Source organism: Trichosurus vulpecula, chromosome 1, assembly GCF_011100635.1.
Source record: "Trichosurus vulpecula isolate mTriVul1 chromosome 1, mTriVul1.pri, whole genome shotgun sequence".
Taxonomy (NCBI): Eukaryota; Metazoa; Chordata; class Mammalia; order Diprotodontia; family Phalangeridae; genus Trichosurus; species Trichosurus vulpecula.
Genome location: NC_050573.1, coordinates 338,381,156 through 338,397,822, shown reverse-complemented (window position 1 = coordinate 338,397,822; position 16,667 = coordinate 338,381,156). Strand labels below are relative to the sequence as shown.

The 16,667-nt window shown below is 37.5% G+C and overlaps 1 pseudogene; it reads left to right on the top strand.

Annotated features, from left to right (window-relative positions):
* Window positions 1–10,184: 10,184 nt before the first annotated feature.
* On the top strand, window positions 10,185–16,285 carry LOC118838017 (annotated as a pseudogene).
* The last annotated feature ends 382 nt before the right edge of the window (window positions 16,286–16,667 follow it).

Here is a 16,667-nt window from a genome sequence, read left to right as displayed (position 1 = left end):
TGAATAAGTTTTCCTAAGAGAACAAACTTAGCTGGGTCAAATACTTTCACTTAAAGCATTTCAAAAGTACTAGTTATTTATAAAGCATTGTTACATTAATTACAAATTATCAAATATTCATTAAAGTAGACTCCCTTAGGACTTCTGCCAAACAATAAATTCTTATCCTAGTTACAGTTATTCCATAGATTTGAAGAGAGGCAGAATGGAATAACAGATGGAGAGTCAGCCTTGGCATTAGATATGAGGAAGACTTCAATTCAAATCTTGGCTCTGACAAACAGTAGCTTGGTAGTGACTGTGGTCAAGTCACTCAACCTCTGAGTACCCCAATAAAATTATAAATTGCAGACTATTGCCATTCACCAGCCTTCCCTCCAGTGTGACTGATTAAATTTCAAATCTAGACAACAAATTACCCCCACAAAAATATTAAAAATATAGATTTATTATTTTTTCTAAAAATTCCATAATTCAAATTTTTGTTAAAACTCGCCTGGGATATTTATTTTAGTTTTTAAAAAAGTGGAATTCTAACTCAGTTTCTTTCAACAATTATTTAAATAGATATTTCAAATGCAAGCCAAAAAGACAATTCTCTCTATATAGACTCTCTTTAACCACAAAACCATGAAAATTATACTTGTCACTCTCTCTTCCTACCACTTCTGGGCAGGTTTTACAAGGGAGATTCCAAAGCTACAAAACAAATATAATTCAAATTCCTGATCTGCTAGATGGTTTAGTAATGCAGGTCACTTGGTTTACTGAAAGTAGTAAAATAAACACATGGTTAAACAACCTGCCACCATCTCAAAATCACATCCAACTGAATAGGGAAATTATTACTATTGAAACAGTAACTGAGAATTATTTATTTCTCTCAAAAGTAAAATATATACTTTGCCCTTTCTTATTTTCTCCAAATCTATTCCTATTACTGAATAGTTAGTGGAGTCATATATCTTCCTTCAAATTTTTTCTAAATCAGTCAACAAATGTTTATTAAACTCTTGCTATGTTCCAAGAACTCTTCTAAGTGCTGGTGATACAAAGACAAGAGCAAAATATCCTCAAGGAGGACAATCTAATTAATGGAGGAGACACCATGTGCATATGTAGGAATATACAGAATACATACAAAATAAATACAAGGTGGTATGGGGAAGGAAAGTCCAAGCAGATGGGTGGGGAGGGGGGTAGGGGGGGAGTAATCAGGAAAGGCTCCAATGAAGAAAGTGGCACAGGAGTCAAGGTTTGAAGAAAACAAAGGATTCCAAAAGGTGTAGGTGAGCACATTCCTGGAATGCAAAGATGAAGCATTGTGCATAATGAACAAGTAGGTCAGTGTAACTGGAGCATAGAGTGCATGGAAGGAAATAACACATAAGAAGACTGAAAAAGCAGGAAGGAGACCCAGTTTGAAGAGCTGCAAATGCCAAAGAGAGTTTATATTTAATCTTAGAAGTAATAGGGAGCCACTGAAGTTTATTGAGTGAGAAGGGTAAGGCAAAGCAGACCTGCATTAAATCACTTTGGCAGCTGTGTCAAGAATAGATTGGAAAGGGGAAAGACTTGGAGCATGGAGACCTAACACTGAAATGGATCAAAAAACACATTAAATGTTATTAGAGGCAAAATTTATTTTTAAAAATCAAGCCATACATGATTCTTTAAATTACCATACTGTTTGTATTATAATATTATAAACTTTTCATAAAAATTTAGTTTAATTCCATCTTTGTTTACAATGAGGTTCACTTTTTTCTTTGTTTGTTTGTTTCAGATCATAATATGTAATTTCACCAGTCTGAAGAGCTTCCAATGTGGAAACTTCCACAGCTGATGTAAGTAGACAAGTCATCTGCAACCCTTAGGGAGTTCCTTAACACACTGAAACATTAAGCAACTTGTCCATGCTCCCATATCCATTATGTTTCTTAAGTGGGATTGGAACCCACCTCTTTCTGGCTCTACAGACGACCCTTTATCCATTATACCATTCAGCCTTTCTTATCTTTATTGCATTAATAATAAATAGTTATAATAAAGCTACTCAGAAATCTATTAATACCAGTTCAATCACAATGTTAAATAGTTAAAGGGTCCTCCTTTCCTAGATTCATTACAGCTTTCTAGTGATTATGTTACTCTTTTCAAACTAGCTTTCATCAGATAGATTAAAGAGTTCTTCAGTTTCAAGAAACAAGATTTTGTTTCCACTAATGAACAACCTCATTAATGACAAATGGAACATGTTCCTTAAAATATGGTAACATCTCTCTCCTGTATTCCTTGAGCACAAGGCACTGTAACATATATGCTGGCTGCCTAACTTACCACTATAATATTTTCTGCTGCTTTGAAGACTACTTCACAGTGTTCCTATCAGGTTTTAGATCCCAGGGACAGAGAATGAAAGCTTCAGAGATTGTCTGGATTTCTCAATAACCAATATTTATTGAAAGAAATCTGCCATCTCAGGGTCTTGGGTACCCCCAAAATAGATCTGTACCCCCTATACAAAACTAAAATTATCAGGGGGCTGCCCATCATGGGATTTTCAAACCTTGTATGGAATTATGTTACATCATACTACATGAAGCTACCTTTCAGATAAGCAAGGTTTTCCCTCCCTCCTTAGTCTCCATTAAGGAAGGATCCCAAGACAATGAAGTATCTTATCTTGGGAGTGGGTCTCTAGGGGTTCAGCTCTATCATAATGAAGTGTGTGCATGTCAGTCTTTAAGGGAGCAAGAAGGAAAGTTCTGGAAATAAGATCTTTGGTTTTTAACATACAAGTTTACTAGATGAGGAAGGTCTTGAATATCTAAGCATCTATTCAGAGGATTCAGAGGTTCCTAACTGGTTTTGTCTCACAGACCCTTTTCTAGAATAACTGTATAAATGTGTTTATAAATAAATGTTTTAAATGTGTAGAATAAAATACACAGGATTACAAAGGAAATCAATAATGTTAAAATACAGTTATCAAAAAGCTTTTTAAAAAACAAATCCACAGGCCCCAGATTAAGAACCCTTGGTCTAGTTTTATATAATGAAGCATATCTATGAATCTTATGGGGTTTTGACAAAATGGCCAATGCCCCCCACCAAGGAACTCACATTCTACCAAATAAAATTACTCTTCTCAAAATCCAAGTTATCAATCAAATGCAGCCAATCAAAAAAGGTTTCCAAGTACACAATAAGGGGTTTGATGATTGGCGTTAATCTAATTCAGTGTTCAGTTTTAGAGTGCACGGAAGCATGATTTATGAATACTGAACTCTGACCAAAAGCAAACACAGCTTGATTTACAGCTCTCTGTGGGTCTACTTGGGCTACTCCAATACCAAGCAGATGACTTTATAGTATGACAGTCTTTTTTTTTTTATCATTTTAAAGGAACTTTGTAAAATAAAGCCCTGCTCTCCACATTGTTTTGCATATTATGATTTTAGTGGTATTGAGATAAGGAAAGAACAGTATCTCCTTTTTGATTATTCCAAGATTTTTCTATATAAACCATGATTTAAGTCCCACAAATGATCTATAAGATCACTGACACAGAAGCACCTAACAGATACCTTAATCACTTTGCTACTAATTCACTCTGTCCTACCAGCCCATCCTGCCCCTTTTCCAAGTTCAGCCTATAATGATTTATTTGGCACCCTGACCCTCTCAATCTTTAATTTTCACAGCAGAGGTCACTTAATTTCTACCAACAGGTTGAATACTTATCCTGGAATTCTATCCCTAGGCAAAATGAGTATCAGGAGAGGAAGGATCGATACAGCTTATCCTCTTTGTAAGCGGTTCCAGTAAATGGGTCCTTTCCTTGTTTTCCTATGTGTCTTCAACTGCAATTCAACAAGTACCAAGTTCAACAAATGTTTATTCAATTGTCTCTTTGTAAGTGTGAGGCACAAGAGTAGAGGTTGATAGAGACTGTAGCCAATGACACGATGAGTAGGCATGCTGCGAGGGAAACTGAATCACGGCAATTTTGACATTCCTGCTAATAATAAATCAATATGCATTTTTAAACCCTAGCTATGTGCCAGGTATTAGACAGGTAATATGGAAACAAAAATAAAATAGTCCTGGCAGATAAGACTTTTACATTCTATCAGGGAGACAGCATGAATACATATAAGTATATATAGTCAGTCAGGAAGCATTATTAAGTGCCTAATATGTGCCATGCACTGTGCTAAGTACTAGGAAATATAATCAACTATGTTCAATTAATATATATATACAGGACAAATTGAAAATAATCAACACAGAAGGCACTAGAGTTAAGGAGGATTGGGAAACATATATTCAGAATATATACAAAATAAATACAAGGTGATTTTGGAAAGTGAGCGCAGTAGGGGGTGGTCAGGAAATGCTTCATGAATTAAAAGACATCTGAGCTGAGTTATGAATGAAACTATGGTTTCTGAGAAGCAGAGATGATGAGGGAGTGCATACCTAGCATGGAGGACAGCCAGTACGATGGGATGGAGACAAGAGTGTTATGTGTGAGAAAAAGTTAAAAAAAAAAAGTCCAGTTTGCCTGAACTTTATTGTGCAAAGACAAGTAATATGTAATAAGACTAGAAAGGTAGACTGAGGCCAGGTTGTAAATGGCTTTAAATGCCAAACAAAAGAGTTTATATTTGATTCTAGAAGTAATAGGGAGCCACTGGAGTTTACTGAGCAGGGAATCCTCATGATCAAATGTCACCCTATTTTATGCCTTACCTTATGTTGATGATGGAGCATCTTTGAAAAAGGTTACCTCTGTTTTCATATCTTTCAAAGAATCTGGTATAATTTTGACATTTGAGTGTGAGACTTCTTTCACACTTACAGATACTTAATAAATGCATGTTGAATTCAATCAAATTCAATTAGGCCTTTATCTTTATTTTCTACTCAGTGGGCTACTTCCTCTAATCTTGTGGCCCTGCCCTGTTTACTCCTACTATTCTTTCTTCGGGAGACTGAGAGTTCTGCCCCTGAACCTAAACTCCACGACTAAGTCAGTTTTCTGCTGCCAGAAATCCCTCATGTGCAACCTGCTTAAACCTTCATCTACTACCTCATATAAGAATTACCTTAAAGATATGTTACATTCATCTGCCTTGCAAGATTCTGCTGCTGCTAGTCTTCAGATATTAACTTCCTGCCTAACCCTTAGCCCACACCTGCACTACTTGACAGTACATAGAGGCCAAAATTAAAACGGACTCCAGATTGGTTAGACTAGAGACCAACTGAGCATGGTTGGTTGCCATGAGTCACATGACAAACAAGAGGGTGCGCAGTGACAACCCTACATTTTTCGTGGGCTTCCTGAAATCCTTTGGCAGGTGGCAAGCAGCCTGCAGGCCTGCTTTAGCTTATTGACTACTGCTGAAGCAATCACCTTCTACTTGAAGCCTTTATTGATCCTCACTTCACCTCTAACTCCTAGTGTCTTCCTGTTTACTTTATAAATGTGCACATTTCTCCTTATAATATAAATTCCTTGAAAATAGGAACTGTTTCATTTTTGTCTTTTTGTCCCCAGTGGTTGGCAGTACCTAGAACATTGTAAGAGCTTAATAATGTTTATTGATTGGTTACTAGATACCTCTTCTACTAGCCATGAGATCCCAGGAAGCATGCTTCACCACCCTGTCTGGACCATATCCTATTACCTGCTACCTAGAACTCCCCTATAACCTACCCTAGTCAGATTCCAGGTATATCAGACCATTTGCCCTTTGCTTCAACACCCAATGCTTCCACAATTTCATAGATGTGACTTCTTGTTGTTCAGTAATTTCAGTTGTATTCAACTCTTTGTGACCCCATATGGGGTTTTCTTGGCAAAGATACTGCAATGGTTTGCCATTTTCTTCAACTCATTTTACAGATGAGGAAACTGAGGCAAACAGGGTTAAGTGACTTACCCAGGGTTACACATCTGTCTGAGGTTGGATTTGAACTCAGGAAGATGATTCTTCCTGACTCCAGGCCCAGCACTCTATTCACTGTGCCCACCAACAAGTAATCCATTGATAAAGACAGAAACCTATACAGCCTCTTTTATCCAACCCAATTCTTGTTCTTGGTTGGCCATACATCTTCTGCTGAGGTTCTACCCAATGTCCTTGATGTCATTCTATATGTGTACCAGGGCAGTTCTTGGCCTGTCCTTACATGTATCTCATTCTCATCAAATTCCTTTTCCATTCATAAATGTCTTGAAGGATATTTTTAATGCTACTTCTTCAACATAGGTCATCACTAGAAAGATATTGCAGCCCACTGACACCCACCATGATCTCCCATTCCATTCACTCCCAATACTGCATCTTTGAAGATTGTATTGAAAAGCAGTGTCAGTCAATAACAAGCAAAGCCGATCCCTGTGTTTCTGCATTTAGCAAGGTGATCAAGCATTGAGAGGTAAGGTAGGTTCTAATCTCTTTTGAGATCCTTCTTGTGGTAATTTCATTACATCAATTAAGATTCTACATGAAATGGTGATCATTAAGATGAAAATCTTTATCTTTTTGTTCCAGTTCTAATTTGGGGGGAATGAATGACTTGTTTGAATAGGTCACATTGAAGGTGTTGCAACTGTATGCATTATCTGCTCATCTTTATCCTTTCTTCTAATTTAATGTTGTTTTCTGACCTTTGTGCTGACTCATCAAATGACCTGACTGAACACAGATTGCTAATTCTAATGTGATTTCCATATCAATAACCAGTTGTTTCCTGTCAGTGAAGATTTTAACCAAATACGGAGGCAGTTCAAACTGACCAGCAGAGACACTGTAGTCAGGGAGGAACAAGTTCAGTCTAGCAGCAAAGTAACTCATTTATCATTGGTGTTCATGATGGGTTTCTAGAGAGACAAAGGATATCAAATCTCTGCCATTCTGGAATTCTCTTGACTTGATCACACATGTTCCCTTCAAAGGTGCCTCAGTACCACTTTAATTTAACTTTGCAAGCACTCTCTCCCAAATGGATTCTTTGGAAATTTGTGGGAGAATGAACCCCAAGTTTTTTGAGGGAAGAGGATGTCTTACTATGACATTTGAATGAATACCTCTACTAAGGGTTGGTGTAGTTTGCTGGATCATTGTTAATGGGAAGCACAGACATTGACAGTTACTTCTAGAGCTCAAGGTGGAAGTCATTCCTGTGGGGCTTCAACCTACAAATGCAAGTGCAGATTGGGGACTGAGCCCACAGGGAGTGTTATACATGCATTAGACTTTTACATATATTCCTATCAAAATTCATATGATAAGACTTAATCCAGTATGCTGAACTATTCAGATCATTTAAGTTCCTAACTCTGCTACCTAGTATTTGCTATCTCTCCTAGCTTCATGTCACCTCCAAATTTAAAAAGTATGCCATCTAGATTTTTATTGATAAAAAAAAAATTGGTTTAAAAAAATATCACAGAGTCAAGGACTAATTCCTTGAGTACTCCATGAGAGATCTTCTTTATCTAAATCAGGGCTGTCCAACCTTAGGTTTTTATTGAAACAATAGACAATATATTTTGATTTGCCATTTTAGTGAGAGCTCTGAGGTAGCTTGGCTTCATTTACTAAAGCATTTATGTAAATTTCTATGCTTGTAGGCAGGCCGTATAAATCGCACCGCGGGCCACATGCGGCCGCAGTCAGGCCGCATTTTGGACAGCCCTGATCTAAATCATCCACGATTATGTTATATCACACAGAGTCCAGAACAGATCCCTTGGTCCCTCTATTGGCCCTTCTTCCAAGTTGACATTGGCCTATTATTTACTATTCTTTTAGATCAGCTATTCAGCCATTACTGAATTCAGCTAAGCATATTTTTATCTCATTCATATCTTTCTATCTTAATATCAAAGAGGAAGTTCACAATGATGAGAGGAATCTAAGGATCAAATGGTCTGACTCTAACAGCAACAAGTAGTTTGTCCAGATTCCCAATATTTGATAGAAGAAAAATAACAGCAGCTTTTTTTCTTTGTTTTCCCATTTTCAGATCATTATTTCTTGCTGAACTATGATCTATTTACTTCAATCTGGAACCAAATAATAAAGAGAAGCCAAGACAGAAACAGCCTAAGAAGCAACCCAAAATATGTAGTACTCTGAAATAGCCATGACGGGGCACACCATCAAAATGTGACTGATAAAATAGATTTTTTTGCTCTGGAAGTTATCAAAACCAGACAGAAAATATTACTTCCTCAGAGCACTTCAGGAGACACTTAAGACATGCACTCTTTTGATAATTTTACTATTTCCAGCAATGATCCCACAGCTTTCCCCATTAAATAAAAATCTGAGAAGGAAGCAAGATATAACATCTGGTTTTCCCAACATCTCTATACAAATTTGATAGCATCTGGATCTGAGTTCTCATCTCATATGGCACACATTATTCCTTCTGAAGATTTTTAGTAAAGTAAAAATAGTGTTTTCTCTAGTTCTATCTCCATCACAGGACAGAAATGCAAAAGAGCCCTGGAGGAGGGAGGGCTATCGCTTAGTGTAACCCCAATAGAGAAAACAGTTACCAGGGTGACACGGTTAGCAAGGCCCAAGTATTGCAGCTGTTTGTTTGGCAGGGTGTCCGCAGTGCTACTGACTCTGCAAATACTGCCAGTGATGTAAGGCTCTCTTCTTAAACAAATGGCTAAAGCGAAATGTGAGAAGGTGAAAAATATATGACTGTAGCAAGATGTTTTTCCTTGTTTGGGAACTGTATTCTTAGATGGTTATGTTATGCATGGATCAGTTTTTCCCCTAGGTCTTAGAAATGCTACACGTCTTTATGATCCTGTATAAAACCTAGGAGTTGGCTTGAAAGTTAATTGAGCAAGGAAAATTACTCATGAACTCTAAACAACACCAAATTCATAGAATTCTACATCTAAAAGAGACCCTTTTTCCTTTTTCCTTCAAAGGGAACCATACCTAATCCATCCCAAGCATAAGAAGAATCTATTTTGTTTGAAAAGATCTTCAAAGAAAGTATACAACTTTCATTAGAAACACATAAATGTGTTCAAATAATTAATATTAAAGCTAGCCTTAAGAGACATTGTTATAAAATCAAACCTAAAAACTCAATGAGGATATGATCATAGGGAGTGAAAAGAAGAAAAATTTAAGAACTGCTCTGAAAATTAGAAGATATGGAGGAGAAAAGAAAGAAAATGGAGGAAAATAACTATATATAAAGCATAAATATCTCATTTTTCTCTCACTTGATTAAAGTAAATGAGAGTAATGCACTAACCTCTTAATTGACCCCTTCAGAGAAACAAAGATTTTAGACCCTATTCTTCTCACTCATTGAAGATACATTCTTTGATTATGTATGTATACCTTCATGAACATGGGATCTGGATCACATTTCAGCTCTTTTACTCCTTGTTGGATGTCATTCAAATGTACTATCCCTTTCTAAGAAATGTATTAGATTAGGCAGTCCTCAAAAAAGCATCTTCTAATTCTTTGAAATATTCTTATCTATGGGAAAGGGCTTACTGGTCTATGATAAAAGTAAGCAGACACTCTACCTCTTTATAAAAAAAATAAAGGCTATAGTACAACAGGTAAATTGTTTAGCCTTTCTTTCATTCATCACTCCCAGATTTCAGTTACTTTCCACTTGTAGAGTCAACGGAGTAGAGGCAGGTGACTAATTCACATTGTTTTTAAATTGTCAGAACAACATGATCATAAGATTATATTTATATGTAAAGTAACAGCAACTTCATTTCTTTCCTCTGTTGGCATGTGATTTCATCAGCATATAGTGGCCACTAATTAGCTGCACTACAAAATCTCCTCAATGATACACACAGTAAAATAAAATAAATGAGTTCAACCAGCCATACTAGAAAAACAAAATGGATGAAAAACATGTGTGATCCAGATTATGACATGTAGATATATGGATAATCTATAAAGTTAGTTCAATTAACGTATGTATCAGATCAGCTCTACCAAGGGGCAGTTGGCTGAGCCTAGAATTAAGGAGAGAGAGAAAAAGCTGGATCACATTTGGGAAACTGAGTGTATTTTCTATGACCCCAAATTACTCACCACTACAAAAGCCAATCTCTTTAACAGCTGTATTTTCCACATGTTGCTTGATGGTAGTAAATCATGGAATACAATAATCTTGAAGAAAAGATCAAAATTACATATAAGCAAAACAGCAGTGGAAAGGTGAAGGATGTGAACAAGTAGGCTTTAGCATTTTATCATTGAGAAATGGTAAACAAGATACCATAAAGGATATGTGACAGGAAAAGAAGACGGGCCAGTCACGAAGTGAAAATTATACAACAGGTGGAAAGCTCTAAAGTTAAACTGATACTCTCAAAATATTAAAAGAATGAAAGGAAGGTCTTCAGCACATTGGATAGATTATCTACTGAAGATTTATGGAATGACATGGATAAGAATCATATGAGACGAGGCATGAAGGAATTAGGATCTACATGGGTAGAGAAAGTACCTGAATCAATCAAACACAATCGTTGTTCCATCAAAGGATCAAGCTGCAGGGGGTAGACTTGGTTTACTTCTCTGAACTGCAACTTGTGACAGGCTTTGTCACTAAAGGGTCAAAAGAAAATATCAGGAGGCAAGGCCTGGGAACAACGCCAGCTTGGCAACAAAGACAAAAGAACTGAGAGACTGTATCAGAGAAAATAGGTCCATGTGGGTATTGGTCCAGATGTAATCAGAATGCAAGTGGATAATATAGTTAGGCACCAGCCAAGTCAACAATTGCCAACACAATAGGTACTCCAAAATGGAGTGATAAGAAGAATTAAACTATAGATATAGAAATAGGTCACAAGCAAGAAGGAATACTAGAGCATGCCATGAAGAAGTAAAATTTAGGGTAAAGTTGTAGCAAAGAGAAAAGATGTAACCAAGAATTTTTCCATTCAGAGCAAATACTTTACAATTACATTCAGGGGCAAATGACATGAAATGTGCTCTCAGCTTTGTTTTTCTTTTTTCTAGTGGGAGTGGGGTGGTAGAATGGAGAGGGGGATTAGGGCTAGGATAGGAAAAAGAAGAAAAGAAATGAAAACAGAAAGAAAAAAGAAAGGAAGGGAAGGGAAGCAAAAGGAAGGGAAGTAAAGGGATGAAAGCACTGGGGTTTGGGACTGTTTGTGTTGGGATAGGGAGGCCAGAAAGCATCAGACTCATAGGAAAGCTTTGAAAATTAAATGTTGAATTTGTCACATATTTAAAAGAAAAGCGAGCTGTATGTAAGAGAATTCTTCAATTTCTGTATAATTTTCTTTTGTTATACCACATATATAGAAATGCCCACCTTATTCTTGTATTATTAAATTCAAAACTTTTAAAAGCGGGGGGAAAGAAGTGTGCCTTCAATTCAAACATTCATATTCTTAGAATGATAAGGGAACTTAAAGGCTGTCTAGTCCAATTCATTCGTTTTACAGATGAGGAAGCCAAATCCCAGGGAGTTTAAGTGACTTGTTGCTTAGATCACATAGGTAGGAAGTGGAAGAACTGGAATTTGAACCCTGGCTCTTGGACTACAAATCTAGCACTCTTGTGGAGAAGGAATGCCAGGAACTCTGGCACACAAGTATGTGACCCTGATGAGAAAAGTAAAAGGGAGGGAGTGGCAAAGGAGAAGCTCACTCCAGCCTGCCATCTGGTAGGATCCTATTTTAACTAATTATTCTTGCCAACTTTGTCCTTTCTAACTTCTATTGTTTCCACAATGATGAAGGACTCCAAGTACTGTCATCACCCTCAGGCAAAGCCCTCCTTGCCCCACTCAAGTTGTGGTTCTGGCAAAGAGGATAGATATTATGAAAATCACTGTACACATGCTGTTTGAAATTCCTTACATGTCAGCTAAGGATAGCATTATATGACTTAAGGGCTCTCAAGTGGCATCTAATTCCCACTCCCTTCTAGTGAAGAAGAAACAAAGTATTTTCAGAGGTAATTTGGCTTATGTATCTCTATCAGTCTATTGGACCTGTGACACTCTATCTAGTTTTTTTTTTTGTTCCTCTTTTGTTTTGTTTTACTTTTGCTCAGCAACCTCATCATTATGGAGTGTTCAAGAAAAAGGAGGAAAAGGCCCTGTATAATGTTAGGTATGTCAGATATCAAATCTAGTGAGCGCTACTACAATCAGGAAAAATCTACTTAATCTTACATGAAAAATAGAAGTGCTCACTGTAAGGCCAATCAGTAAGGGAAAGATCTTTCCCACCTATTGAATAGATCTCAAGTGGGGCCAACAAAGGGAGGCCTGATTAGAGGCAGGTCCATACCCTTTCACTAACTAGGTGTGAGGCCCCAGGCCCACACCCCTTTGCTAGTTAGGCCAATGTGGATGTTAAACCCTCAGGGCCCTAAGAGGAGTTGATAAGACCAGAGCCAGTGGTACGTGCACTGAGTTCTAGTCAATCATATGCCAGCTAGGACTGTATAAAAAGAGAGCCCAGAACTGAGAGCAGCAGAATTCAGAGCAGTGGAACTGAAAGCAGCAGAACTGAGAATTCAGAGTAGTGGAACTGAGAGGGATAGGATTCAGAAGCAGACACCAACAGGACATTGAGGCAGCGAGAGCTACAGGAATTGGAATTCAGCCCAAGGAGAAGGAGCAGGAACTTGGAAACTACAGAGCTGCAGTGATTATTTACAGGAAGGCCCTAGCAAGGGGGAAGATTACAGGATGACTTGGCTCCTTGTTATAATATTGTGTTATAATTTCCTTGTTGTTACATTAAGGTGGGCTTCCTGGCTTTGGAATACTATTGCTACTATATGGAATTGGAAATACTGGTCCTGGGATTGGATTCTCTTGTGTTCAATTATAAATGTTATACTTCTTCTGCCTTCTACCTAGAGAATTTCTTATACTTAGCGATTCCGAACCATTCAGGCATATTCATGGTCATCCTCAAGGTCATGAATCTTTCCTTACTGATATACTCATGTAACATCTGCACTTCCTGATTGATAATAATAGTAATAATAATAACTAACACTTATATAGCATTTGCTATGTGCCAGGCACTGTGCTAAGCATTTTACAATTATTATCTCATTTTATCCTCACAACAACCCTGGGAGGTAAGTGCTATTATTATCATCCCCATTTTACAGATGAGGAAATTGAGGCAAACAGACTAAATGAGTTGCCCAGGATCACACAGCTAATAAGCATCCAAGCTCATACTTGAACTCAGGTTTTCCTGACTCAAGGCCCAATGCTTTATTTATTGTACTACCTAGCTACCCCTCCAGTGCCTCCATTTGCCATGGGACAATCACCAATCCACCATATGTAAGCAGAAATGATTTTTATTAAAGAATCTTTTAATTACTAAGTCTAATGGTCTTTTATCAACCTCTACACAAGCTGACATGTCAATCACATTTTCTACCTGAATACTCTCTTCTCCATGGCATTTCATGGCACCCTCTCTTATTATTCCTCCTATCTGCCCACTCCTCATCCTCCTTTTTTGAAACATCATTTTTTATCATGTAGTTTTGGTGGTTAGTTTATCTGGAAATAGATTACACCACACTGAAATTCAAATGACAGTTGCAGAAAATTAAGATAGAAAAAGAACCAGAATTAGGACAAAAGGAAATACCTCGGAATTTTCAGTTGCTCATCTAGGTTTTTTAAGGGTTTTACTATGTTCCAAACGTAGTTGGAAGGGCCTGACATGTTATGGTCTATGGGGTTTTGTTTTTCTTTCTTTCTCAACTGGGAGGGGCGTAGTCTGGGAGGGAAAGAATACAAATCTGAAAATAATTTTGAAAAAATTCTTCTCCGAGACATAGTTAAGAAAATTTCTTTTTTTCATTCTCTTCAAATATTTTTAATGATGTGATATTTTGTGTATAGGTTACATAGCCTTTGAGGTTTATCATGGAGTATGGTATATTAGTCCAATTTATAATTTCTATTAAACGGTTTTCCAGTTTTCCCAATAGCCCTTGTCAAGTAATTTATATCCTCGGATTTGTCAAACACTAGTTCATTGCTTTCAATAATTCCATTTCTTGCTTGTCTAGTCCTTTCCACCAACCTCCTCTTCTATTTGTTAATTAGTAACCAATACTTTTGATGACTATACTTTTGTAAGGTAATTACCTACTAGAATGTAAGCTTCTTTAGGGGGGAATTGCTTTATTTGCTTTAATATCCTTACTTGGGGCCTAGCATAGTACCTCATGTGTATAGTAGTAGATGCTCAATAAATGTATTCTCATTTGAACTGGTCCTAAGACTTTAAGTTCTCAAAATGCGGCCTTCTGAAGACAATATCTCTCTGTTTGTTGTATAATTGGGTAGCCATGTTGCACAGTGAATAGAATGTCAGCCTTAAAGTCAAAAATATTTGAGTTTAAATCCAACCTCAGACATTTGTGACCTTGGGCAAATCACTTAAACCTCTGCATGCCTCAGTTTCCTCATCTGTAAAATGGAGATAATAACAGCACCTACCTCCCAAGGTTGTTGTGAGGACCATATGAGATAATAATTGCAAAGTGTTTGCACAGTGCCTGGAACATAGTGTTATTAAAATGGTAGCTATTATTAGCTATTGATGGAGGCCTGGCCTATAAGAGAAGGGTCCTGGGAGTATGTGGTTGTTTGTTGAGCCTGCTTCAGGACATAAAATAAAGTTCTTTGCTTTTCTACTTCAATGGTGACATTGTGGTTGGTGCTAGTGATGGCATTATCAGAGTGTTTGCAGAATCAGTGGAATGGATAGCCAGTCCTGAAGAACTTTGGGCCTTGAAAATGAACTTTCTCAGGCAACTTTTGATGTAAAAACTGGTGATTTGGAGGTTGTTGATGCTGACCAGCTTCCATGAAGAGAGTATCTGAATGAACCTGGTACCAGAGAAGGACAAAAACGTCTAATCAGAGATGAGGAGAAAGTTGAAACCTATCGGTGGAGTGTTAGTGATGAAAGCTGGTTGAAGATTGGTGATGTTGTTGGCTCATCTGGAGCTAATCAGCAAATGTCTGGAAGAGTTTTATATGAAAGAAAAGAATTTAATTATGTTTTTACCATTGAGGTCAACGAAAGAGAGCCTTCCTATAAGTTGCCATATAATGCCAGTGCTGATCCTGAGTTGATAGCATACAACTTTTTGCAGAAGAATGACCCAAATCCCATGTTTTTGGATCAAGTGGTCAAATTTATTATTGATAACACAAATGGGCAGACATTAGGAAATATGAACACTGACTTTCCAGATCCTTTTACAGGTGGTGGTTGTTATGTTCCAGGTTCTTCTTCGGAATCAGACATGTTAGCTGCTGCAGATCCTTTTACAGGTTCAGGTCTTTATCTTCCTGGTTCAACACCAAGCCCTGGAGTACCTCCAGCTGGAGTTATAGGTAGTGGTGTCTTCCAGTAAGCTCCATTTAAAATACTAAATATATATTTTCCCAAGACGGAAGCTGTCACATTTGACCAGGCCAACCTGACACAAATACTGGGTAAATTAAAAGAACTTAATGGATCTGAGCCTGAAGAACAGAAGTTAACAGAAGATGACCTGATACTTCTTAAAAAGATACTGTCTCTAACATGTAATAGCTCTACAGAAAGACTCACAGCTCACCAGCTTCAGACTTTGTGGAAATTTGTTGACTGGCCCAAAGATATCATCTTTCCAGCTCTTGACATTCCTTGGCTGTCAGTTATGCATCCCATTGTGAATGAGAATTTCTGCAATGAAAAGGAAGGTACTCAGTTCAGCAGTCGCCTCCTCAAACTTTTGAATCCTAAAGGAAAACTGGCAAACCAATTGCTTACAGTCAGGACTCTTCGCAATTGTTTTATCAGCCAGGCAGGGCAGAGGCTCATGTTGTCACAGAGAGAATCTTTACTATCACAAGCAATGGAACTGAAATCAGGCAGCAATAAGAACATTCATATTGCATGGCTAAGTAGAGCCTAAACTACTCTGTTTGTTTACACAAAAACCACAATATTGGAGGTAAAGCTCAATGCCTGCCAGTGGTCAGCACAGTCCTTGAAGCCACTTTGGGACACTGACCAGTGACAATTCAAATGCCGTGCAATCAGCCAAGTCTTTAGGAGTTGACTCTTACATAAAAAAACATGGCTCAGTATCAGAACCAGCTAAAGTAAGTGAATGCTGTAGGTTTGTCCTTAATTTGCTGTAATTGTTTTTACTATATGGGGACCTAAAGTTATGCCTTGGTTAGTGCTTTTTTCTCATATTTTACATGACTGGATATAATTGATAAATACTATAGATGAAGTAAAACTTAATTCTGTTGAGTGGGAGGGAAAACCAATAAAAAACAATTTTGCACTGAAAAAGGAAAGAAAAAGTTATTGTATGACCATTTACAGCCTAGCAAGGCTTTCATCAAGGCTTTTCAATTGGCCTCTGATCTGTGACTGAGCATACATACAAAAGACACCAATGAGTTGATCTTGTTCTCTTTCCCACCTGTGTGCATTTGAGAGCAGACATAAAGATTGGTGTAAGCCTTTTGGTAGGGTTGGAGGAGAAGGGGAGAGGTAGTGCCAATGGCCTACTCAACCCACCCAGGTTGATACAAGGCAATAA